Source organism: Staurois parvus, unplaced genomic scaffold, assembly GCF_062004578.1.
Source record: "Staurois parvus isolate SC_StPar_1 unplaced genomic scaffold, SC_StPar_1.0 ptg001025l, whole genome shotgun sequence".
NCBI lineage: Eukaryota > Metazoa > Chordata > Amphibia > Anura > Ranidae > Staurois > Staurois parvus.
This window is the reverse complement of record NW_028318821.1, coordinates 103041-120883: the sequence shown is the minus strand read 5'-3', so window position 1 is coordinate 120883 and position 17843 is coordinate 103041. Positions and strand designations below refer to the sequence as shown.

General features: G+C 43.1%; 1 protein-coding gene across 1 annotated transcript in view; it reads left to right on the top strand.

The window, feature by feature from the left end:
- The first annotated feature begins 17276 nt into the window (after positions 1 to 17276).
- Positions 17277 to 17843, top strand: part of LOC149441115 (bromodomain and PHD finger-containing protein 3-like) — a 58782-nt gene continuing 58215 nt past the window's right edge. The window contains exon 1 of the mRNA XM_089657716.1: positions 17277 to 17478. The gene's annotated coding sequence lies outside the window, so the exon portion shown is untranslated. The remainder of the gene's footprint in view (positions 17479 to 17843) is intronic.

Below are 17843 nucleotides of genomic sequence, written 5' to 3'. Positions count from 1 at the left end.
GAGGAGCAGGCAGAGAGTAGTCAGGTCACGAGCCGGGTACAGCAACTAACGGGCAGGTAGGTACAGGGGGTCAGGCAGAGAATGGTCGGGGTCACAAGCCAGGGATCAAACAGGAGAAGTCAGCAGAGGTCCTGATCAGGCAGGGTCGGCAACAAATCAGTCAGACAGGAACAGGAATGCAGGTAACAAGATACAGGGGCCCATGGAAAAACACACACCAAGGCACAAACTGCAGGTCTGGCCATCCCTTAAATACACCTGCAATCAGCCTCAGGTGTTTGGCTGACTGCAGGGTTGAGTCTCTGATTGCTGAGAGCACCCGCTGGCCAGCCCTGGTACTGCAGCCCACAAGGCAGGTGAGTCCCACCATTATTGGCAAGTCCATTCCTGACAGTGGGAGACCAGATATAGTGAATGCAGGGTCCGGGGTTTAGTATCACTTTAACTATTTGTCCTTGAAGGACCATGACTTGCTGGCTTCCAGCCTCCTTTGTCCTTAACATGTTCCCGCCTGGCCTATAGCAGATTGGGCAGGACACTCTCCGCTGTGACTGGGCATCATATGACGTCCTGTCAAAATGAGACGCTCACACAGCCACGGGGCCATGCAGCGGAGTGATCTGTCACCGGCTGTGTACATGTGACACAGCAAATGACATATCACTACACAGGCCCGTAGCCAGTGTCATGTGACCGCTGTGACCAATCACAGCAGATCACATGTCAATTGTATACAATGGATGGCTTCCATTCATGCTATCCATTGTATACAATTATGTTGTTAGCTGTAACTGGCCAAGGCAGCCACATGATACAGACAGGGCCAATCACAGCCCATCTATATCATGTGATCAGCTTTGTCCAATCACAGCTAATCACAACAAAAGGCTGAATGAATCAGTTTAATTCAGTAACAATGATTGCAAATATCAATGAAATACATTGGTATTAGCAATCATAATGTGTTAAGAAAAAAAAAATCCTGTGTGCTGAAAAATAAAATCGTAAAAAAAAGAAAAAATATAATAAAAAATAAAACATAGAAAAATGTAAAAAAAAAAACAAATTCAATTATTATTTTCATCAAAATAATGTAGCAGAATACATTTTGACCTAAATTTATGAAGAAATGTTTATTTGCAAGATTTTATAACAGAAACGAAGAAAAGTGTGTTTTTTTTTTCAAAAGTTTCAGGTGGTTTTTTTTTTATTTAGCAAAAAATAAAAAACTCAGTGGTGATTAAATACCACCAAAAGAAAGCTTTAGTGTTGCATGACCGTGCAATTGTCATTCAAAGTGCAACAGCACTGAAAGCTGAAAATTGCCCTGGGCAGGAAGGGGGTATAAGTGTCCGGTATTGAAGCAGTTAAACAGGTTTCAGCAGCAATATCACCACACATGTTGGTCTGGTCGTAGGTCCAAGCCGAGGGCTCAGCACTTTTTACCCTTTGTCACTCTTAGAGCTCAGGGAAGTAGAGATGCCAACACTCACTGGGAACTTTATGTGCATCCTGGGTGAGACCTACAGGGCTGCAAGAGCCCCTGGACTCTTCATGCCATGGCAACGCTATTTTAGCTTGACCTTAAGCAAGAGCGGGCTAGGTTGTACCAGAAGATTAAGGTCACACTCCTGGAAAGGCACTCTTTTTCCTCTTTTTACTTATCACACTCAAGATAAAGATGTAACCGATTAAATGAACACTGAGTTGGTTTTGGACTGTGCACTATTGGTTTTGTTCACTTTTTTGGCACATTTGTCATCTGTTTCAATAAATTTAATATTGTGATATTTGTTTATTCACTCACTTTTTTTGCTTGTACTCACTTCAATAGTTATCACATTGCATTTCATGTCATTGTGTATTTGTTCCCTGATGATTTTATTGTATTTAAGATCACGTGTATGATTATTATTTATTTTATATTTTTTGTTTATTTACAAGAGTGAGGTAAAGATTTTTATCCACTTTTTTGATCACATCCACCTCTCTTTATACAGTGAGGAACAGAAGTATTTGAACACCCTGCGATTTTGCAAGTTCTCCCACTTAGAAATCATGGAGGGGTCTGACATTCACATTGTAGGTGCTATTCCCACTCTGAGAGACAGAATGTAAAAAAAAATTCAGGAAATCACATTGTATGATTTTTAAAGAATTTACTTGTCTTGCACTGCTGAACATAAGTATTTGAACACCTGAGAAAATCCATGTTAATATTTGGTACAGAAGCCTTTGTTTGCAATTACAGAGGTCAAACGTTTTCCTGTAGTTCCTGACCAGGTTTGCACTGCAACAGGGATTTTGGCCCACTCCTCCACACAGATCTCCTCTAGATCTGTCAGGTTTCGGGTCTGTCGCTGAGCAACACGGAGTTTCAGCTCCCTCCAAAGATGTTCTATTGGATTTAGGTCTGGAGACTGGCTAGGCCACTCCAGAACCTTCATATGCTTCTTACGGAGCCACTCCTTGGTTCTCCTGGCTGTGTTCTTCGGGTCGTTGTCAAGTTGGAAGACCCAGCCATGACCCATCTTCAATGCTCTGACAGAGGGACGGAGGTTGTTGCTCAAAATCTCACAATAAATGGCCCCATTCATCCTCTCCTTAATAGAGTGCAGTCGTTCTGTCCCCTTCGCAGAAAAGCACCCCCAAAGCATGATGTTACCACCCCCATGCTTCACAGTAGGGATGGTGTTCTTGGGATGCAACTTATCCTTTTTCCTCCAAACACGATGAGTGAGGTTTAGACCAAAAAGTTCTACTTTGGTCTCATATGACCACATGACTTTCTCCCATGCCTCCTCTGGATCATCCAGATGGTCATTGGCAAACTTCAGACGGGCCTGGACATGTGATGACTTGAGCAGGGGAGCCTTCCGTGCAATGCATGATTTGAAACCATGACGGTGTAGTGTTCTACCGACAGTGACCTTTGAAACTGTGGTCCCAGCTCTCTTCATGTCATTGACCAGCTCCTCCCTTGTAGTTCTGGGCTGATTCCTCACCTTTCTTATCATCAGTGATACCCCACGAGGTGAGATCTTGCGTGGAGCCCCAATCCGAGGGAGACTGACAGTCGTCTTTAGCCTCTTCCATTTTCTAACAATTGCTCCAACAGTTGATCTATTTTCACCAAGCTGCTTGGCAATTGCCCCGTAGCCCTTTCCAGCCTTGTGGAGGTCCACAATTTTGTCTCTGGTGTCTTTTGACAGCTCTTTAGTCTTGCCCATGGTAGTAGTTGGCGTCTGACTGACTGTGAGGTAGACAGGTGTCTTTAAAGAGCTCAGACAGGTGCTACTAAGTTAGATTAATGAGTGGAGTAGAGGTAGACTTTTTAAAGGCACAGTAACAGGTCTTTGAGAGCCAGAATTCTTGCTGTTTCTTAGGTGTTCAAATACTTATGTTCAGCAGTGCAAGACAAATACATTCTTTAAAAATCATACAATGTGATTTCCTGAATTTTTTTTTAAATTCTGTCTCTCAGAGTGGGAATGCACCTACAATGTGAATGTCAGACCCCTCTATGATTTCTAAGTGGGAGAACTTGCAAAATCGCAGGGGGTTCAAATACTTCTGTTCCTCACTGTATATAGGGTTAGCGCAGCGCCACCCGTTTGTTCCTTAACAAATATGGTCACCACAAGAGTGTATGTGTGGATGCCATAGCCAGCCATGAGATCGGAAACAGCCACACACCCCGAACTGGATTATGTACACACACTGGTCACAGGAGAAAGGAAAAAACAGCTGACAAAAGAAAACCCCTTAAATCACTCTCACAAATGAAAAATGACAAAATCTAATGAAGATAGAGGCAAGGGCGAGAAGACAAAAAGGCATAGCACTAACCTGTGGGAGAAACAAAAAAGGCAGCACTAACTCCAGCACCATGAACAGATCCAGGTGACAAGAGGTCTCCTAATGCAGGATGGATGGAAGGGGTTGCCTGTTTACAGGAGGTCTTCCTCCTCTTGGTATGGTGCCTAGGATCGTGAAAACGGGTTCTGCAAATAAAACTCCTCTCAAGGAGTCAGGGAAGGTGCCCATAGTGTAGTATGATAGAAAATTGCTTTATTATATACAGAGTAGCGGTTTGCAAACATATGTCATCCAGGTAAATAGAGTAAACTAACCCTAGGAGATTCAAAATGGCCACCGGGCCTTGTCATGGCTCCGACGGCGTAGCATCACGACGTCCGGGCTCCTCCTTACGCGTTACGTGCGCACGCACTTTATCAGAGGAATGGAACCAGTCAAATATAGTCCTTGACATGTGTATCTGCAATCATGCACCCATAATCCCTATGTAGAAAAATAACGATTCTCATATTATTATCAGAAACAGGTCAAATGTAATCCTAGACATGTTTAACCATAATATTCCACCCATCATACTCATATAGAAAAATAACTATACCCATATTCTTAGGAGAAACAGGTCAAATATGGTCCTTGGCATGTATATCTGCAATCATCCACCCATGTAGAAAAATTGCTATTCTCCTATTTTTATCAGAAAGGGTCAAATTTGTTCCTAGGCATGTTACAAAAAACAATATTCCACCCATAATCCCCATATAGAAAAATAACTATATTCATATTCTTAGGAGAAACAGGACAAATATGGTCCTTGGCATGTGTGTCTGCAATTATCCACCCATAATCCCCATGTAGAAAAATAACTATGCCCACCTTTTCAGAAATAGATCAAATATGATCCTTGGCATGTGTATCCACAAAAATTAACCTATAATCCCCATGTAAAAAAATAATTATATGCATTTGCTTATCCAAAATAGGTTAAGCGTGACCATGATATTCCTCTCATAATCCCCATATATAAAAGTAATTTTAGCCATATTTTTATCTAAAAAGGTGAAATTTATTTTGTATATGATGTGTATCCATTATGTTCCACCCATAATCCCCATGCAGATCAATAATAACCACATTCTCAGAAATACATTAATTTTTTCGTTGGCGTTAGAAATTTTTAATCTTCATTTTTAAACATGCTTTTCCAGGTTCCTAATAAAACAGTTCAAAGTGTAGTCCTTTACATATACATGTACAGTGGGGATCAAAAGTTTGGGCACCCCAGCTAAAATTTTTTATTAATGTGCATAAAGAAGCCAAGGAAAGATGGAAAAATCTCCAAAAGGCATCAAATTACAGATTAGACATTCTTATAATATGTCAACAAAAGTTAGATTTTATTTCCATCATTTACACTTTCAAAATAACAGAAAACAAAAAAAATGGCGTCTGCAAAAGGTTGGGCACCCTGCAGAGTTAATATCTTGTACTGCCCCCTTTGGCAAGTATCACAGCTTGTAAACGCTTTTTGTAGCCAGCCAAGAGTCTTTCAATTCTTGTTTGAGGTGTCTTTGCCCATTCTTCCTTACAAAAGTCTTCCAGTTCTTTGAGATTTTCTGGGCTGTCTATCACGCACTGCTCTTTTAAGGTCTATCCATAGATTTTCAATTATGTTGAGGTCAGGAGATTGTGAAGGCCATGGCAAAACCTTCAGTTTACGCCTCTTGATGTAATCCCCCGTGGACTTCGAGGTGTGTTTAGGATCATTATCCATTTGTAGAAGCCATCCTCTCTTTAACTTCAGCTTTTTCACAGATGGCATCAAGTTACTGAAATTTGCTGAAATTTTATTGAATCCATTTTTCCTTCTACTCGTGAGATGTTCCCTGTGCCACTGGCTGCAACACAACCCCAAAGCATGATTGATCCAACCCTGTGCTTAACAGTTGGACAGAGGTTCTTTTCATTAAATTCTGTGCCCCTTCTTCTCCAAACGTACCTTTGCTCATTCCGGCCAAAAAGTTCAATTTTAACCTCATCGGTCCACAGAACTTGTTTCCAAAATGCATCAGGCTTGTGTATATGTTCATTTGCAAAGTTGAAACAATGATTTTTGTGGTGAGGACGTAGAAGAGGTTTTCTTCTGATGACTCTTCCATGAAGACCATATTTGTACAAGTATCTCTTTATAGTGGAATAGTGTACCACAACTCCAGTGTCTGCCAGATCTTTCTGGAGGGATCGTGCAGTCAAACGTGGGTTTTGAATTGTTTTTCTCACAATCCTGCAAGCTGTTCTGTCTGATATTTTTCTTGGTCTTCCAGATCTTGCTTTAACTTCCACTGTTCCTGATGACTGCCATTTCTTAATTACATTCCGAACAGAGGATATTGACATCTGAAAACGCTTTGCTATCTTCTTATAGCCTTCTCCAGCTTTGTGAGTGTCAACTATTTTCAGTTTCAGTTTTCTAGACAACTGCTTAGAAGAACCCATGGTGCTGATTGTTGGGGCAAGGTCAGATGAGTCTGGTCATTTAAAACCTTTGAGATTGACATCACCTGGTCTTCCCAGACGATGATTGAGAACAATCCATGACACTGGCAGGTCTCAGCTTTGCAAAGGGGGCAGTGCATGCTATAAATTCTGCAGGGTGCCCAAACTTTTGCAGAAGCCATGTTTTTTGTTTTCTGTTATTTTGAAAGTGTAAATGATGGAAATAAAATCTAACTTTTGTTGACATATTATAAGAATGTCTAATCTGTAATTTGATACCTTTTGGAGATTTTTCCATCTTTCCTTGGCTTCTTTATGCACATTAATAAAATTTTTTAGCTGGGGTGCCCAAACTTTCGATCCCCACTGTACTGTATGAAATCAGTAAATCTATTCCTATTACTATATATTGAGTAATGTTTCCATTATCTCTGTATAATTTACCTTTAAATGTTTTCCATATTTTGTCTCTGCTCCTCCCTTTCCTTTGGTTTAGTTAACGCTGCATAGATAGCCCTCCCCTTTTCCCAGAGATGCATTGCAGCAGCCTCATGGCATGAAGCAAGAAACAGTATGTTCTTTTGACCTATGGAATTTCATTGTAGTTGCTCCTCTGAGTGACAATGTGGAAATATCTTTGCCCACTATCACTGAGTGCAAACAGATTCCAAGCATCAAAGAGGAGAACCCTACTACTGAGGCTGCTTTTCACCATTCTCACTTAAAGCACATAGCCAAATACCAGCCCTTGATGAAAGTGCCGATATCCTCCTGTTACTTGGTCGAGACATTCTAAGGGTGCCCAAAGTTCGTCATCAAATCAATGGTCCACACAATGCACCATATGCTCAGCGTCTGGATCTAGGATGGGTCATCATAGGCAATGTCTGCCTAGACAAGAACAAGAGATCCTACTCAGTCACTTCCTTTAAAACACATGTCCTGTCAAATGAACGAACAACTTGTTCTGCACAACGACCACATAAATATATTGTGAAAGCAAGTATCACGATCCGCCTGGCGGCGTCTCTATCAGTCCACAGCACGGGGTTCCTCAGGGCGCGGGGTCTAAGTCCCAATCTGCTTATTTACCAGGGCCCCTGATGGTGGGGATGGACATGGAGCAGACTGAGACCAGGTCGCAACCCCTGAGTACGTCCGACAATGGTAGAGAGCACCGTCAGAGGAGTGTGGGTAAAGGAGTCTGATGTGAAGAGGCTGGCAGACCTGGTAACCGGGAACGATCGGTGCGGGATGGATGGATGGTCTGGGTGACGTGAAGCGTAGTCAGGCAGGCCAGGTCAGCAACGTGCGGGCAGCGAGGTACCGGAGGAGTAGGCAGAGAATGGTCAGGGTCACAAGCCGGGTTCAGTAACTAGCGGACAGCGCGGTACAGAGGATCAGGCAGAAGGATGGTCAGGCAAGCCAAGGGTTAAGCAGGAGACAATCAGCAGGGTCAGGTACAAAGCAGAGGTCGGCAACGGAATAAGCAAAGGATCAGGTATCAGGAACAGAGCACAAAAGACCAAAAGGCAACTTGACATACCTCTAGTCCTGTTTAAATAGCCCGCCCTGCACTGTCATTGGTGCCAGGCGCACGTCCGCAATCGCGAGTGTGCATGCTCGGCCGTCGCGATCGCCCAGGTCCCGCTGCTCGCTGGCTAGGGTGCATCGATGTTCTGCACATGCGCCGCCCGGCGCATTGCAGCAGGGACACCAATCCCTGACAGAAAGACTGTTTGAAAAAGGTGCACAACAGCACATCATACAAGACAATAAGAAAGCTCTTAATCTCTGGGATGACGATATCAGCAACACAGTGTTCAAGGTAACCACTAAAGACAATGAGTTGGTAGCTACCATAGAAGACAAAGAATTCTTGGAAACCATGAGTAAAGAGTTCTACCAAGATGATTCCAACAGTTGGGTAGCCCCTCTACCATTTTGTACTCCAAGAAAGAGACTACCAAACAACAGGGTACATGCAGAATCTTGGTTTGTTCCTTTAAATCACAGTTTGAACCAGAAGCCTAAGATGAAAAGGCACTTTATGGACTTTATGCAGAAGGTGATTGAGAAAGATCATGCTGAACCTGCACCTCCTCTTACAGAAGGAGAAGAATGTTGATACCTACCATGCTTTGGTGTCTACCATCCTCGCAAGCCTGATCAAATTAGGGTGGTCTTTGACTCAAGTGCTCATCATGAAGGTGTCTCCCTCAATGACAATCTTCTCACTGGGCCTAATCTGAACAACAATTTCATAGGAGTTTTACTTCGCTTCAGACAAGAGCAAATTGCTTTTATGACTGACATTCTTCAGATGTTCCACTGTTTCATCGTCCGTGAAGATTACAGAAACTTCCTTAGGTTCCGATGGTATCGCAATAATGATGTCAACGATGAAGTCATAGACTACCGAATGAAGGTAGATGTTTTTGATAACAGTCCTTCTCCTGCAGTAGCAATTTATAGACTGAGGAAAACAGCTCAAGAGGGTGAGAAAGTATTTGGATCTGATGCAAGACAGTTCATCAAAAGGAATTTCGATGTAAACGGCGGACTCAAATCTATGCCCAATGAAGAAGAAGCTATTGACCTTCTTACTAGAACCCAGAACATGCTTACCACTGAAAACCTCAGACTTCACAAAATCATCTCTAACAGCGACAAGGTCATGATAGCCTTTCCTTCTGATGACCATGCTGTCAGTGTGAAGAAATTCCAACTAGGATCTGACCTTTCTGTTACACAACGCAGTCTTGTATTGCTTTGGAATGTTAAACAAGACACATTCACATTTCAAGCATCAGCCTGTGACAAGCCCTTCACAAAGTGAGGAGTATTGTCTACAGTAAACAGCATTTATGATCCGTTAGGTTTAATTACACCTCTCAGCATTCAGGGTAAGATACTGCTGAGACAACTTACTTCTGAAAGATTAGACTGGGATACCCCCTTACCCAAGGAGCAACAACAAAAGTGGGAATCCTGGAAACAGTCTCTAAAAGCATTAGAACAACTCCAGATACCACGCTCTTACACCCAAGCATCCTTAAAGAATTCCACCAGAAGAGAGAATCATGTCTTCTCCGATGCATCTAACGAAGCCATTGCTGCAGTGGCTTATCTTTGAGCTACGGATCTCAGCGGTGAAGTGGGTGTAGGATTTATCATGGGCAAGACCAAGCTCACACCAAAACCTGCAGATACTATTCCAAGGCTTGAACTTTGTGCAGCTGTGTTAGCTGTGGAAATTGCTGAGCTTATAGAACTTGAAACAGATGTTGAAATAGACTCCTTTGACTTTTATACAGACAGCAAAATAGTGCTAGGATATATACACAATCGCACAAGACAGTTCTACGTGTATGTCGGCAACAGAGTGGAACGCATAAGGAAGTTCTCTACGACTGAACAATGGCACTATGTTCCCACTAGCCTTAACCTTGCTGACTGCGGCAGTCGTGCAGTACATACTACTACATTTCGGGACACATCTTGGCTATATCCACCATGAAAGAAGGTTCTGCACACCTTTACTTTACGCCTATAAAGGAACTGGTACTTCTTTTGCCCAAAGAGTAAGACAAGTCATCAACCTGATTTAAAGGGAGGTAAGAACGAATCGTGCATGTTGCTGCCTTCCCCTCTGAATATGGATTTCCATGTCTCATCCTGGATTTTGAGACCAACATCTGCAAGTATTATGTTAAATGTTTGCATTGTTTTCCCTTGTTCTTCCCTTCCCTTTTGTTTTGCAGATGTTCCTGGAAAGAAATTTCATTATTTATATTGGACTTGAACTAAAGTTTATTATGATAGAAATCATGGATTTCGACAGGGAGTGTCATGTTTCACGACTGTCATATTGACTGTCATATGCCTTTAAATGTTTTCTATATTTTGTCTCTGCTCCTCCCTTTCCTTTGGTTTAGTTAATGTTGCATAGATAGCCCTCCCCCTTTCCCAGAGATGCATTGCAGCAGCCTCATGGCATGAAGCAAGAAACAGTATGTTCTTTTGACCTATGGAATTCATTGTTGTAAGATTCTCTCAGTTTATGGAATAAACTTCACAAGATCTACAAGATGTCATTCTCATTGAGTCACTGACTGTGGTATCCAACTGAGGTTGAAGTTATCGCTATCTAATCACTGTAAGTTACAGAGATCACACTATCAATGCTTAGATTGGAGACACAGAACAAAGAGTTAAACATTAGTCACTACTACTTACAACATAGTATAAAGCACTGGAGAAAAGAAAAACATTTTGTGTAACATCAAAATCACTACCTGTTCTGTCTCTCCAATCTAAGCATTGAAAGTATGATCTCTGTAACTTACAGTTGTGATGAGATAGCGATAACTCCAATCTTAGTTGAATAACACAGGCAGTGACTCAATCCAGACGACACCTTGAAGATCTTGTGAAGTGTATTACATAAACTGAGAGACTCTTACAATGAACATCGGATAGGTCAAAAGATCATAATGTGATCTACTTCCATAAGACATGACGCTTGAAGCTGAACTGCATTACTGGGAAAGGAATAAAAGGGTGGAGCTATCTACACAGCATGAACTAAACCAAAGGAAAGGGAGGAGCAGAGACAAAATACAAAGAACACTTAAAGGCATATGACAGTCATGTGAAACATGACACTCCCCGTCGAATTCTATGATTTCTATTACAACAAACTTTAGTCCTATATAAGAAATGAAGATTCTTTCCAGGATCATCTGCAAAACAAGAGAGAAAGGAAGAACAAAGGAAAACAATGCAAACATTTAGCATAATACTTGCAGATGTTGGTCTCGAATGTCCAGGCTGAGACATAGAAATCCATATTCAGAGGGGAAGGCAGCAACATGCACCATTCCTTCTTTCCTCCCTTTAAATCAAGTTGATGACTTGTCTTCCTCTTCGGGCAAAAGAAGTACTAGTTCCTTTATAGGCCTGAAGTAAAGGAGTGCAGAACCTTCTTTCATTACTTTAACTTCTACCCTGCATACTTTTCCATCGTTACTTGGCATAGTCTTTGTAATAAGACCCATGGGCCAATGGTTACGATGGGAATCTGTCTCCTTCAAGAGAACTACGTCTCCCACTTGTAGATTGGGTTTGCTAGTTTGCCATTTATTACGACTTTGAAAGGTAGAAAGGTACTCCATCTTCCAGCGGTTCCAAAACACATTAGCAAGATGTTGAACCCGTCGGCATTGATGCTTGTAAATGTTAGGGTATACAAGTTCCTCTGTGGGAATAGTGGCTACCCCAATTTTTTGGGTAATAAGAGTGGCTGGAGTGAGCAACACTGGGCACTCCGGATCTGAGGACACAGGGACCAATGGCCTTGCATTGATTATAGCAGACACTTCTGCAAGAAGAGTGATTAAGATTTCATGAGTAAATTGAGAAATTTTCTTGTCCAGTAGCATAGAGTCCAGGATCTTTTTTGCAACTCCAATTATGCGTTCCCAAGAGCCTCCCATGTGAGAGGAATGAGGTTGGTTGAATTCCCATTTACACTTCTTGCCATTCAAGTAGTTTACAATTTTTTCTGCTCCTGTAAAATTAGTCCCACAGTCAGATCTAAGTAACATTATGGGTCCTCGTACAGAAACAAATCTTCTGAAGGCATTAATGAAACAAGAGGAGTCCATCGATTCTATCACTTCGATGTGCACTACAAGAATGCTGAAGCAAGTGAACAGCACAGCCCATCACTTAATATTAGCAACTCCACCACGATATCTGTGTGTAACAACAGTTCAGGGGCCAAATATGTCCATGCCAACATTAGTAAATGGTGGTTCAGTGCTTAATTGGTCAGCTGGCAACTCTGCCATTTGTTGTTGTAGGTGCTTTCCTCTTAGTTTTTGGCACTTGACGCATTTGTGGAGTATGGACGACATACACCTTTTCATCATTATTGCGATACCATCGGAACCTAAGGAAGTTTCTGTAATCTTCACGGACGATGAAACAGTGGAACATCTGCTGAATGTCAGCCATAACAGCAATTTGCTCTTGTCTGAAGTGAAGTAAAGCACCTATGAAATTGTTGTTCAGATTAAGCCCAGTGAGAAGATTGTCATCGAGGGAGACACATTCATGACGAGCATTGAGTCAAAGACCATCCTAATTTGATCAGGCTTGCGAGGATGGTAGACACCAAAGCATGGTAGGTATCAACATTCTTCTCCTTCTGTAAGAGGAGGTGCAGGTTCAGCATGATCTCTCTCAATCACCTTCTGCATAAAGTCCACAAAGTGCCTTTTCATCTTAGGCTTCTGGTTCAAACTGTGATTTAAAGGAACAAACCAAGATTCTGCATGTACCCTGTTGTTTGGTAGTCTCTTTCTTGGGGTACGAAATGGTAGAGGTGCTACCCAACTGTTGGAATCATCTTGGTAGAACTCTTTACTCATGGTTTCCAAGAATTCTTTGTCTTCTATGGTAGCTACCAACTCATTGTCTTTAGTGGTTACCTCAAACACTGTGTTGCCGATGTCGTCATCCCAGAGATTAGGAGCTTTCTTATTGTCTTGTATGATGTGCTGTTGTGCACCTTTTTCAAACAGTCTTTCTTTCACAATAGAGATGATTTTGTGAAGTCAGAGGTTTGCAGTGGCAAGCATGTTCTGGGTTCTAGTATGAAGGTGTCAGGAATGGACTGGCCAGCAATAGTGGGACTCACCTGCCTTATGAGCTGCAGTACCAGGGCTGGCCAGCGGGTGCTCCCAGCAATCAGAGACTCAACCTTACAGCCAGTCAAACACCTGGAACTAATTATACTGGTGTATTTAAGGGACATTCAGACCTGCAGACTCTGCCTTGGTGTGTTTCTCCTGGGCCCTGTATCCTGTTCCTGTCTGATTCTCTGCTGACCCTGCTCTGATCCCTGGCTTGTCTGACCATTCTCCTGCTCCTGATCCCTGGCTTGTCTGACCATTCTCCTCTGCCTGACCCTCTGTACCACGCTGCCCGCTACCTGCTGAACCTGGCCTGTGACCCCGACCATTCTCTGCTTGCTCCCCCTGTACCTACCTGCCCAATTGATATTGACCCGGCCTGCCTGACGACGCTTGCATTGTATGTACTGTTATCTGTGGGTGGTTGGTTTGTTTGCACTGTGTTATGTTTTAGTATTGCACTGCGTTTATGTTTGTATTGTTAGTGTTAATAAATTACATTGTTTATAACATATCTGAAGTCTGCGTTTCCCTGCGTCAGTCACACACCTCTGGTCATACCTGGGAGCCCTGACAGAAGGTCTAGGGACCTAGCCATCTGATGAGTAGATCTAATTCCTCTGTGGCATTGATGTCTAGGTCACTCATTGATGCCTTAAAAGTGGATTTCCAGCCTCCGTAAATTTTCAGGCTTGTCATCAAACTTGGTGAGGCCTGCCTTAACAAGATCTCTGTGGAGCATGTATTTAGCAAACTGTGACATGTCCGTGTTTTCAGATTTTGGGTGCATGACTGCAGGTGGAATAGAGTTGGTTGTGATGGCTGGTGGACTTACGTGGAGTGACTTGGGAACATATGTTGCTGCTAAGGCATTCAATGCCGGAACTAGCTTAAAGTCCATTGGCGTGTTAGTTTTTAGAGTAGTGCGTTTGCTAGGAGGTACTCTGTTGGTGCCAAAGTAAGGTGGACGGTCTATAAATACATACGTGTGTCTGCGGCTAGCTGAGATGCTACAGTCTGATGTATTGGAGGATATAAGGGCAAATCGTCTTGAGGTACAGTAGGTGCAGAGAAGAGACTTTGATTGAGTAGTTTGGCTACTGTGACAGGGAGTTGACATTCTGGAGGTGTGTGAAGAATCTGAGACATAAGATACAACTGAATGTCTGGAACTGTTGTCTCTTTCGTTTTCACTAGCTGCTTGTTCTAAGACCCTTAACCTTGCCATGGCTGTGGCATGCTCACATTGTTTTTCCAAAACTTTAATTTCTGCCTTTTAGCGTGTGGCTTCAGCTTCTTTCTCTGCTTCCTGATGTGCGCCCTGAGCCTCCATTTCTGCTTTCTTATATGCATCCTGAGCCTCTATTTCTGCTTTCTTATGTGTGGCCTGAGCCTCCATTTCTGCTTTCTGATGTGCGTCCTGAGTTTCCATTTCTGCTTTCTTATGTGCGGCCTGAGCCTCCATTTCTGCTTTCTGATGTGCGGCCTAAGCCTCCAATTCTGCGTTCTTATATGCGGCCTGAGCCTCTATTTCTGCTTTCCTTTGGGCGAAAGCTGCCTGAATTTTAGAAGCATCAGCACAGGCTTTTATTAGTTGTTGACTGAGTGTAGAAGACCTTGATTGTAGGGCTTTGGAAGATCTAGTAGATGCAGAGCGATAAGATCTGGATTCAAGGAGCTGTGTTAATCTTACTTCTGCCTTTGTCTGCACCACTAAACTGTCTCTTTCATGATATGATTGAGCTCCTCAAAACTCATTAATTCTTCCAATGACCCTTGAGTGTTGTACCGCTTTAAGAGAGCAATATATTCAACACACAGTCTTTGATAATTCTCATAAGCAACATTCAATTGCTGGATAGCACCCTCTAGTTATATTGGTTCATGAGATTGTTGGGAGAGCAGACATGCATTTAACAGTATTAGACCATAAGTCATTAATATTAGACAGTAGTTCTTCCTTGTCAGCATTAAGATTCTCTTGCACCTTCCAGGTTGGTTTTATTTAGCATTTTTTTTTCTTTTGTCTGAAGGTTTAAGTCCTGATCTGGTTGTGTATTAATTTCCCCAGACTGTATATTACTTTCCTGAAACATCATGTCAGCAAGGAGAGAAGTTGATAGAAAGTTTACAGAGAAATGTATAAATTTTTCTGTGGGTGAGCTCCCATCCATACCAAGCCCTTCGGGTCTGGTATGGCTCTTGAGGGGAAGCCCCACACCAAACTTTAAAAAAAAAAAACGGCATGGGGTTCCCACCAAAATCCATACCAGACCCTTATCCGAGCATGCAGCCCGGCAGGTCAGGAAAGGGGGGGGGCGAGCACCCCCCCCTTTCTGAACCATACCAGGCCACATGCCCTCAACATGGAGGGGTGCTTTGGGGTAGGGGGAGCTCCCCCCCCAAAGAACTTTGTCCCCATGTTGATGGGGACAAGGGCCTCTTCAGGGCCCCTGGGATGTGGTTGTGGGGGTCTGCAGGCAGGGGGGCTTATCGGAATCTGGAAGCCCCCTTTAGCAAGGGGGCCCCCAGATCCCAGACCCCCCCATGTGAATGAGTATGGGGTACATGGTACCGCTACCCATTCACAAAAAAAAAAAGCTGTAGTGTGAAAAAAAGACAGGAGTCATTCTTTGACAAGTCCTTTAATAAAAGAATGTCCCCCAAAGTAGATTCAACGTCAATCACGATGTCCGCCACCACTCCGAAGAAAAAAAAAGGCTCTGGCTCCCAGCCGTCTGCTCAGAAACTGGTTTGACAGTTCTTAAATATGTAAGGGGCGGTGTGACCCCGCCCCCATGTGGCATCATCAACCGGGCCATGCAGTTCACTGATGTCACATGGGGCGGGTTCATATATGTGATAGCCCCACCCCTTACATATTTAAAAACTGTCAAACCCTTGCTGAAGGGGGCTTCTAGATTCCAATAAGCCCCCCATCTGCAGACCCCCACAACCACCGGCCAGGGTTGTGGGGAAAAGGCCCTTATCCCATCAACATGGGGACAAGGTGCTTTGGGGGGGGGGAGCTCTCCCTACCCCAAAGCACCCCTTATTGAAGGCATGTGGCCTGGTATTGTTCAGGGGGGGCGCTTGCTCACTCCCTTACCTGACCTGCTGGGCTGCATGCTCAGATAAGGGTCTGGTATGGACGGGAGGGGGACCCCACGCCGTTTTTTAAAATTATTTTTTAATTGCCGGCAATTCTTTCTTTTGCATTCAGCTGTCTGTTGGAACCCCGCTGACAGCTGAAACATGATCCATGCTTTTCACTACCAAAATTCTGCATGACTTGATAAAATCATGTGGTATTTTAGTAACCATTTTTAGTGGATTCAAATGGGCTTTTTAAAAAAAATGTCCAGGACCAGTTTGCGGCGTTTTACCATGTTTTTCAGCATTAGCCTTTTTACAGCTAAAAAAACTCTAGAAACCCACTGGTCCTGGTTTTTTTTTTCAGCCAAAAAATATTGATTACAGTCTGTGTGTATGAACACATAGGAAAACATGCTGGGGGGTTTACTGGTTGTAGAAAAAAACTGTCAAAAGCCAAAAACAGCAGCTATAAAAACGTCTATTGTGCATGAGAGCTCAAAATATACTGACACCTAATGAGACTGTTGAGCATTGCAGTAAATAATCCAATCATCCCCTAATTTCAATATGCATGTCCCTTTTTTTTTTTTTTTTTTTGCACTTATCAGATAAAACCGAGATCACAGCTATAGCGGCCATAGTCAGCAAATGATCGACTTATTTTCTGATCAATCTCTCCCAGGGAAAAATCACTCTATAGTGGCAACCCATTTGGCCAACATGCAACAGGATGGCAAGTGGATTTCGACTGATAGTTGAAAGTCACAATCACAAATTATCAATAAATCTGTCTTTACCATGAAATCTACTGGTGCCATTTAAACCCTGTATTATAAAAAATATTCCAAGCATTTATCAGACATTTGATCTAGTTGTTTTGTGCATGAAAGCTGTGCACAGTACAGGTTCGTTCTCCGGAATATTCATTCTCCTTGTTTCTTTTCTGGGCTGGAAGAAGCAGGAACTATGTAAACACCAGCACCCAGTTTCCGGTTATTTCTTGCTTCCGGGAAGCAGGTCTCGCGTCAGAGACCAAGCCGTCCAGCACAACGCTGCACAGGCGGCATTGGTACAGCTCAGCCAATAGGGGGGCAGGACGCGTGACGTCTTCATCTAGCCTGTACTGCCTTGTCCCAATCGTCACAGCGGAATGCTCCGGAAGCGGAAGCAGCAGCTGCCTGAAGTTGTCACTCTCATCTTCCCCGTACTGGTTAGCGGTCGTATTCTCCCCCCCCTTTTTCTCAGCTGGTCCTCCCTCCTTCCTCTGTAACCGGTGTAGACTTCTTTTGATGATGGAGCTGTGTGTGACTCACTCCTAAGCAATCCTTCATCTCGCCTGCCGTCAAACGGAGCCTAACCTCTCAGACGAGTAAATGTGTGATATGTAGTGTCTGTCTTGTCGTGCTGTGTACATGCACTTTACCTGTACCCCATTTCTTCCTGGTATTGAGCAGGCATTAGACCCTTGCTGAGCAGAGGGCAGTAATGTTTTTTAGGGGTGCCCTTAGTGTATGTATTCAGATTGTAAATTTAGGGCTCATGTACACTGCAGTCCCTGAGTTCAGTGTGCAGTTCCACGCAGTTGCTGTACATGGTTTAGACATTATTTTTCTTTTTTGATTGAGTTGCACTTGGATGTGTTTGTGGTGTGTTTTCAATATGTGTACATATGAAAAAACAGCAGCATGCTCTTCTGGGTTTTTTTTCCTTTACGCACATGAAAGCACCATAATG